The sequence below is a fragment of the Erinaceus europaeus genome, chromosome 14 (genome assembly GCF_950295315.1).
Source record: "Erinaceus europaeus chromosome 14, mEriEur2.1, whole genome shotgun sequence".
NCBI lineage: Eukaryota > Metazoa > Chordata > Mammalia > Eulipotyphla > Erinaceidae > Erinaceus > Erinaceus europaeus.
The window spans coordinates 98860408-98869069 of record NC_080175.1 but is presented as its reverse complement, the minus strand read 5'-3'; positions in this window follow the sequence as shown (position 1 = coordinate 98869069).

Here is an 8662-nt window from a genome sequence, read left to right as displayed (position 1 = left end):
CAGCTTTTCATAAAGTCCATTTTAGCTTGTGGGTGAGTGTGTTTCATCTCAAGTAATCTCGTCGACCTTCGAGTTAGATGAGGTCAGTCGAACTGCTCTGTCGCTGATCACCACCTGGGCAATGACTGCTCTTTCCTGTGTCTGCCTGATGTGAAGTCCCCTCTCTGCTTCAGCACCTTTTGACAAAAGGTAGAAGAGCTAAGAAACAGCCTAGAGAGAGCTAGCTTAATGGTTCTGCAAAGAGACTCTCGTGCCTGGGGCTCCAAAGTCCGAGGTTCAATCCCCACACCACCATCAGCCAGAGCTGAGCAGTGTGCTGAGGGGAAAAAACCCACTTTTGGGTATGGAATTTTTATCTTTTTATCTTTTTTTTTTTTTTTTTTTACCAATGTGCCATTTCTGTATTCAAAATTATTTTTGATGACGTTCCTGTCTTGTTACCCCAAAGTTGTAACTGTCTTAACACCAGTGTGTAACGGCACTGTGGAAATAGGCTGAACTAGGTCTTTTGACTATAGCCTTGCCAGTAGCATTGTTACATATGGAGATTTAAGCCCTGGTGCTGAATATGTGCTGCAGATGATATTTTAAACACATTACGTAAGTACTGAGGCTGTCCTCTTCTGTGAAGACTTTTCTCTTCAGTCACACAGGTCCATGTTTCATTTGACATGAAAATTAGCTTTCCACCTCTTGAGTAGACTAATATAGAGACATGAGAAATTACTGATCTTTGCCCATTTTGGGTTATATGAGCAGATAAGATCAGTGGCGAGTCAAAGTCCTATTTATCTATTTTCACCTAAAAATTGAAGAAGCCCCCTGCTCACCCCCCCATAGGAAAGTGATATCAGATTTTTGGACTGAGTTTTGTAGCAATTTAAACATTTTAGGGTAGGGGAGGCAGTGTAATGGTTATGCAGAGACATTCGATAGGCTCCACATCCCAAATTCAGTCCCCAGCACCATCATTAGCCAGAGCTGAGCAGTGCTCTGGTTCAAAGAATTATAATAATAGCGGTCTGGGAGGTAGTGCAGTGGATAAAGCACTGGATTCTCAACCATGAGGTCCTGAGTTCAAACCCTGGCAGCACATGTACCAGAGTGATGGCTAGTTCTTTCTCTGCCTATCTTTCTCATGAATAAATAAATAGGGGAGTCGGGCTGTAGCGCAGAGGGTTAAGCGCATGTGGCGCAAAGCACAAGGACTGGCATAAGGATCCCAGTTCGAACCCCGGCTCCCCACCTGCAGGGGAGGCGCTTCACAGGCGGTGAAGCAGGTCTGCAGGTGTCGGTCTTTCTCTCCCCCTCTCTGTCTTCCCCTCCTCTCTCCATTTCTCTCTGTCCTATCCAACAATGACAACAACAATAATAACTACAACAATAAAACAACAAGGGCAACAAAAGGGAATAAATAAATATTTTTAAATAAATTCTCTAAAAAATTAGAATAAAATCTTGATTTTTTTTTTTTTTACATATTTCTGATTTCATCACATAAGTGACATGAGAAAAATATTCTTCAGCCTTCTTAACAAAAGAGTCATTTCAAAACGTTTTTGGGATAGCCACAGACTGTTAACATCACAGAAGAAGGCAGGATCACTTTAGGAGAATTTATTTATTAAAATAATCCCATGTTGTCGGGCTAGCTTCGCGGGCGGGAGTCAGACAACCAGGGACTCATGGCTGAGCTGTATGCAGTATCTCTTTATTCATGCGGAATGCAGCACAATCTAAGCCAAGCTAAGCTAAGGTAAGCTAAACTCAACTAAAAACACAATCCTATATATACTCGCCAAGTAGGGCGGAAACAGGATGTGATGTAGAGAGGGTGGAGCAAAAAGTGACTGGTGGAAATCAGGGTGTGACTACGAGAGCAAAAAGACATGAACCAGTGGGGATTAAACCAATGCCCTGCAGGCAGGGCGGTGCTTAGTTAACAGTGGTTATGTCAATAGAATACAGGGTTAAGCAGGGGGGATTAAACCAATGCAGCAGAAGGGGTTTTAGAAGCAGAATTTAGAAGCAGACCAACACCATGTGCCTAACGTTTACATTGAGTTACATGCAGGTCTCAAGAATCAAATAATCTAGCAGTGTGTCCATCTCTCACCTCCACTGTGCGTTCCCGTGTGTGGGGAGAGACTTGGTAAGAAACCTGCAGGTGAACTTGGTCAGACACAAGTGAGAAGAGTAGGGTGACTGTGACAAATCAATGTTTGTTTTGATAGAAATGGAGAGAGGAGGGCAAGATAGGGAGAAGGGGGGACAGGACAGGCAGTGGCGCACCTGGTTAAGTGCTCACGTTACAGTGTGCAAGGATGCAGGTTCAAGTCCCTGTTCCCCACCTGCAGGGGGAAAGCTTCATTAGTGGTGAAGCGGGGCTGCAGGTGTCTCTCCGTCTCTGTCTTCCACTCCCCTCTCAATTTCTCTTTATCCAATAATAAATATATATTTTTTTAAATTTTAAAAAAAGAAAGGGTTTGGATGGTGGTGCACCTGGTTGGTTACACATGTTATAATGCACAAGGACCTGGGCTCAAGTTCCCAGTCCCCACCTGCAGGAGCAAAGCTTCACGAGTGGTGCAGGGCTACAGGTGTCTGTCTGTCTCCCTCTCTGCATTCCCTCTTCCTCTTAATTTTGCGCTGTCTCTATCAAATAAAAAATAATAAAATTTTTTTTTTTAAAGAAGTCTTATTTATAAAAGGGGGGACAGAGCTGTAGCACTGCTTCATTGCTGTGAGGGGAGACTTGAGGCTTGAGCCTTGGTCCCTGTGCCATGGTAAAGTGTTCCTGGGTGTGCCACCGTCCAGCTCCCTGTAAAGCAGGTCCACTTATGGTTTGTTTTTCCATTCCAGAACCTACCCAGTTACAGACTAGGATTCCTGACAGTCCTAGATCCAGCCCCCTTCACATGACTGCTAATGCACGGTGAGTGGGGATTGGGAATAACCCACCTGGCAGAGCACACCTTTGACTGTCTGAGGACCTGGGCTCAAGCCGTCGGCCAGGACGTGGGAGCACCGTGCAGGAAAAGTGCAGGAGTGGCTGAGGGCCAGGGCTGCAGTGCCTCTGACTGTACAGTCCGCGGGGAGCGGTGGAATTAGGCAGGAGTGGAAGGAGTCCTGCTGATAACCCTTTTGGCAAAAAGGAAACTAAGCATAAAGCAGAGAGAGAGTGCATCTTGAAGTTATTTAATTTACAAGTACAGGAAATAAAAACAGCCTGTTCAGTGTGTTGATGTCACTTGGCACCTAAATCCTACATTTTTTTTTCATATTAAAAATACTATTATTGGGGGGCCGGGTGGTGGTACACCTGGTTGAGCACATACTACAATGTGCAAGGACCCAGGTTCAAGCCCCCGGTCCCCACCTGCAGGGGGAAAGCTTTGTGAGTGGTGAAGCAGGGCTGCAGGGGTCTCTCTGTCTCTCCCTCTTTATTACCCCTTTCAATCTCTGACTGTCTCTATCCAATAAGTAAATGAAGATAATAAAATTTTTTTAATACTATTATTAGGTAGCCAGGCAGTGGTGCACCCAGTTGAGTGTCCACATCACTGTGTGAAGGGACCCAGGTTCAAGCCCCTGCACGTCACTTGCTGGGAGGAGCTTTGAGCAGTGAAGTAGTGTTGCAGGTCTCTCTCCCTGTCTGTCTCTCCCTGCCCTCTCAATTTCTCTCTGTCCTAGCAAATAAAATGAAAAGCGGAAAGTACCATCATCGTCACGCCTGCCTCTGAGTTGCAGTGACGATTTTGCCGTTTACAACACTGCCTGAAGTTTCCTGGCAACTAAGAGAGTAAGTTATAGATGTATTTTCAAAGGTGCAGATTATTTCACAGGTTCCACACAGCTCTGTCCTCACACAAATGGGTGGAGTCCTGTTCTTTCACTCTGCTCAGGGAGCCACGAGTCATACCTTGGAATTAGCAAGAAAACAAGGCGTTTCTTTGTAGAGAGTTGTTTTTTCCCCTTCCTGGTGCTTAGGTGCACCAATACTGTTGTAAATGGGTTACATCTGCCCCCTTTAGGTCAAATAATATATTCCAAGGCCCTGAAAATTTACAATTTAAAGATTCTAAGCCCCACAAATGTTGGAACAGGACTGCAGGTGTCTGTCTCTCGCCTTCTCTACCCCCTTCCCTCCCGCTTTCTGGTTATCTCTATCCAATAAATAAAATAATAATAATGAAAAGTATACTCTAAGTTTCAGATGAACTCAGAATGATCATTCTCTAAAAATTACTACTTAAAGACATAAACTATCTTTTCAGAATTTTCTTAAAAGTTAATACCTTTATTTTATTTATTGGATAGAAATAGCCAGAAATTGAGAGGGAAGGGGTTTATACAGAGGGAGAGAGACACCTGTAACCCTGCTTCACCACCTACAAAGTTTCCCCCTACAGGTGGGGATCGGGGGCTTGAACCCAGGTCCTTGTACATTGTCACATGTGCGCTCAGCCAGGTGCGCCATCACTCGACCCTGACATTTAAATTCTCTATAGTCCTAAAGCCTGTTAGCAAAATATGTTAATATGTGATTTAACACATTAACACATACTTTCAGCAAACTCGTAAAAGCGAGATCCGATCTATTTTCCTTTATGCTTATATTTTAAAACACAGAACAAGAAAAGACAAGTCTTACTGTCATTTCACCTTATTCATTTTTTTTTTTAACTCAAGTCATTAGGTAATGTATACAGTTTGATCTTCTGACTCAGTGTCCCAGGATGTGACCTACCTGTATTTTATTTTTTTAATTTTAATTTTTAATTTATTTATATTTTTATATTACAGAATTACATGTTGACAGGGGTTTGAATCCACACCATTCCCACCACCAGAGTTCTGAGTCTTCACTCCCCCCACTGCAGCCCACTGCACTTCCCCTAAAGTTTTAGACGTGGGTCAACCATCTTCTCTACAACTATCTGTCCCCATTTAGACATGGTTGCCCCTTCTTTTTCTGATTCAATCCTCTCTTCCCCTCCAAGCTACTCATGACATCATAACTACCTCCGTATGACCCTCTCCTTTTCCTCCTCTCTGGGTGCTGATGGAGCTGGAGTGCTGAGTCCCCTTATCTTCCTCCTATCACTTCTCCCCACTGGGAGTCTGGATCAAGGTCGTTTATGGGGAGCAGAAGGTGGGAGTCCTGGCTTCTATAGCTGCTTCTCCGCTGAGCCTCAAATTATGCTTTAGGGCTATTGTAATAAAAACTGCCTGGTACTGGAATAAAAATAGACACATAGATCAGTGGAATAGAATATAAAGCCCAGAGGGGCTACTGGTGGTGGTGCACCTGGTTAAACACACACATTACAGGGCTCAAGGACCCAGCTTCCAGTCCCCGGTCCCCACCTGTAGGGGGAAAACTTCATGAGTGGTGAAGCAGGGCTGCAGGTGTCTCTCTGTCTCTCTCCCTATCTCACCTCTCAATCTCTCTGTTTTGTCAAATAAAGATTTTTTTTAAAAAAGGATGTATTCAACCCAGGTGTCCAACAACAGATGAGTGGCTGAGCAAGTTGTGGTCTAGATACACAATGGAATACTACTCAGCTGTAAAAAATGGTGACTTCACCATTTTCAGCCGATCTTGGATGGACCTTGAAAAGTTCATGTTAAGTGAAATAATTCAGAAACAGAAGGATGAATATGGGATTATCTCACTCTCAGGTAGAAGTTGAAAAACAAGATCAGAAGAGAAAACACAAGTAGAACCTGAAATGGAATTGTCATATTGCACCAAAGTGAAAGACTCTGGGGTGGGTGGGTGGGGAGAATACAGGTCCAAGAAGGATGACAGAGGAGCTAGTGGGGGTTGTATTGTTAAATGGGAAACTGGGGAATGTTATGCATGTACAAACTATTGTATTTACTGTTGAATGTAAAACATTAATTCCCCAATAAAGAAATTTTAAAAAGGATGCATAGAATTAAAAGCCCAAAAATAAGTGCCCAACACCTACAAATAACTTTTAAAAAATATTTATTTATCTATTTCCTTTTGTTGCCCTTGCTGTTTTATTGTTGTAGTTATTGTTGTTGTTGTTATTGATGTTGTCATTGCTGGATAGGACAGAGAGAAATGGAGAGAAAGACAGAGAGGGGGAGAGAAAGACAGACACCTGCAGACCTGCTTCACCACCTGTGAAGCGACTCCCCTGCAGGTGGGGAGCCGGGGGCTCGAACCGGGATCCTTACTCCTGTTGTGCTTTGCACCACGTGTGCTTAATCCACTGCGCTACCGCCCGACCCCTATATTATTCTTTAATTATTACTCGTTTGCCTGCTTGCTCATTTGGCTAGAAAGACAAAAACTTCACCATGTTTATCTCCACGATTTAATGAGGAGTAAGTCGTTGCTATAGAGATGGAGAAATATTTTGACTAGGAGAATAGTTCAGAGTCCCTCAGATCACATTATTTAGCTTACTCACCGAAGTGTCTCTAGTAACTGTCTTTCAGGGATGAATACTTCTCCCTGCCCTAACAATCCCAATAGTGGGAAGTTCAGATAACTATTTTATGTTCCAGATTCATGACAAGCATAGTGAACATCAATCATTCCCGATTTCTCTGTGGAGAACTAAGATATGAATTTATAATGTTCTCAATTTCTCTACAAAACTTTCTGTGACTCAGAAAGATATAGAGCAACTCCCACAATGCTTTCCTGAAATTTTGGGGGAAGAAAAGTCAGTCTCGGGGTCAGGTGGTGGCACACCTGATTGAGCACGCCTTACAACAGGCAAGGACCAGGGGGTTCGAGCTCCTGTGCCCCACCTGCAGGGGGAAAGCTTTGTTGGCGCTGGCGCTGCCATTTGAGCTCTGGACACAGTACCAGCTTCGCAGGAAGTTCAGTGTGACTGGACTCTCCAGGCCAAACTGAAACCATCTCGCCCTTTGCCATGATTCAGCTCTGTGTGGTCTTCATAATATTTACCTATGGCCAGGCTCAGAGCCTGACCAAATGACAAAAAGAATGACAAAACCTGCACTGCACTCTGTAGGACTGATCATAATGGAACAAGCAGTAGCAGTCATGCAGAATTTTTCAGGAGGCCCCAATAGGAAGAAATGTTTCCCCTTTATCTACACCACTTCCTTTAGTATTCCCCCTAAAATATAGAGAAAGATTGCTGCTTCCCACAGCGGAGGGGCCACCTTAGATAAATAATTAGTGGAAAGTTATGGTACCCGCCTAGATACAATGGGCCTTTTAATCCACCATCCACCACTATGCTCCCCCCTCCTTATGCAGGAATAGCACAGGAGAGCCTAGGTCACACAGTGAGCACACACAGAAGATGGATTCTAGCTAGAGAGCTGAACTTGGAACAAAATAAAACAAAACTCCTTGATCAAACAATGGAACAGATTTTGTGAAAAATGGGCTGCTCAATTTGTTTAAGGCCCCTAGAAACATAACAAGCTTGAACTTTCTATAAACCATTGTCTTCTGATGCACAGGGCCAAGAGAATGGCATAAAAGCTAGACTATTAATCTTAATCAATAGGACACCTGCCTATCACACAGGAAAAACAAAAGACACAGAAACGGTGATGTGATCTCTAGGGCAGAAAGTGCCCCTGGAATGTGAATGTTCCACAAAGCAGGAGGTGTTCCCTACCTGTGTTATTCTTACTTGGTGATTTTTGTTTCAATAATCAAAGCCTCGGTGATTTTTGTTTCAATAATCAGTACCTTGGTGATTTTTGTTTGAATGATTTAAGCCTTATGAGACTATAAAAATAAAGTTCTGCTTAAGTGTGACCAAGATGTTTGCTGGAGCTTGATTCAGCATCAATTCACTCGTCTCTCATCCTTCATCCTTCGCAGACGCCCCTCCTCCTTCAGGCTGACCCTAATAGCCTGCTGGGGCCTGGCCCCCAGCACTTTGCAAGTGGTGAAGCAGTGCTGAAGGTGTCTTATCTCCCTCTCTCTCTCCCCCAGCTCTCTCAGTTTCTGGCTGTCTCTATTCAATAAGTCAAGATAAAAAAAAAAAAAAAAAAAAGGAAAAGAAAGGTCAATCTCCTGGAGCCATTATGCTAAGTTATTATTTTCAATCAACTAGCCCTACAGCTTATTTTTCAAAACAATCATCAAATTAGACACACAAAGAGAGTTTTTACGTCCTGAGAAGAACATCTAGTTTCAATCTCATTTTTATGAGTTAGGTAAAGCTGATTTACAAATTGTTACAATTGGGCTCCTTTGTCTGAAACAATTTAGTGACTGTGTATGTACTGATTAGCAAAACTATCTGAAAGATTATTTTTGAATTTCTTTATTCATGAGAAAGATAGGAGGAGAGAAAGAACCAGACATCACTGGTACATGTGCTGCCGGGGATCGAACTCGAGATCCACGGTTGAGAATCCAATACTTTATCCATTGTGCCACCTCCCAGACCACTGAAAGATTACTTCTGTATATTCATTTTCATACTTTATTCACAGTAATGGAAAGACAAGAAGCAACCCAAATATCCATGGATGACTAAACTGGTAAACAAAATGTGGTATATACACACAATGGATTATTACTCAGTCTTAAAAACTAGTGGCATTCTGACATGCTAGCCTACTGGTGAACCCTGAAGGTGTTATGCAGAGGAAATAAACTAGTTGGGGCCAGGAGGTAGCATAG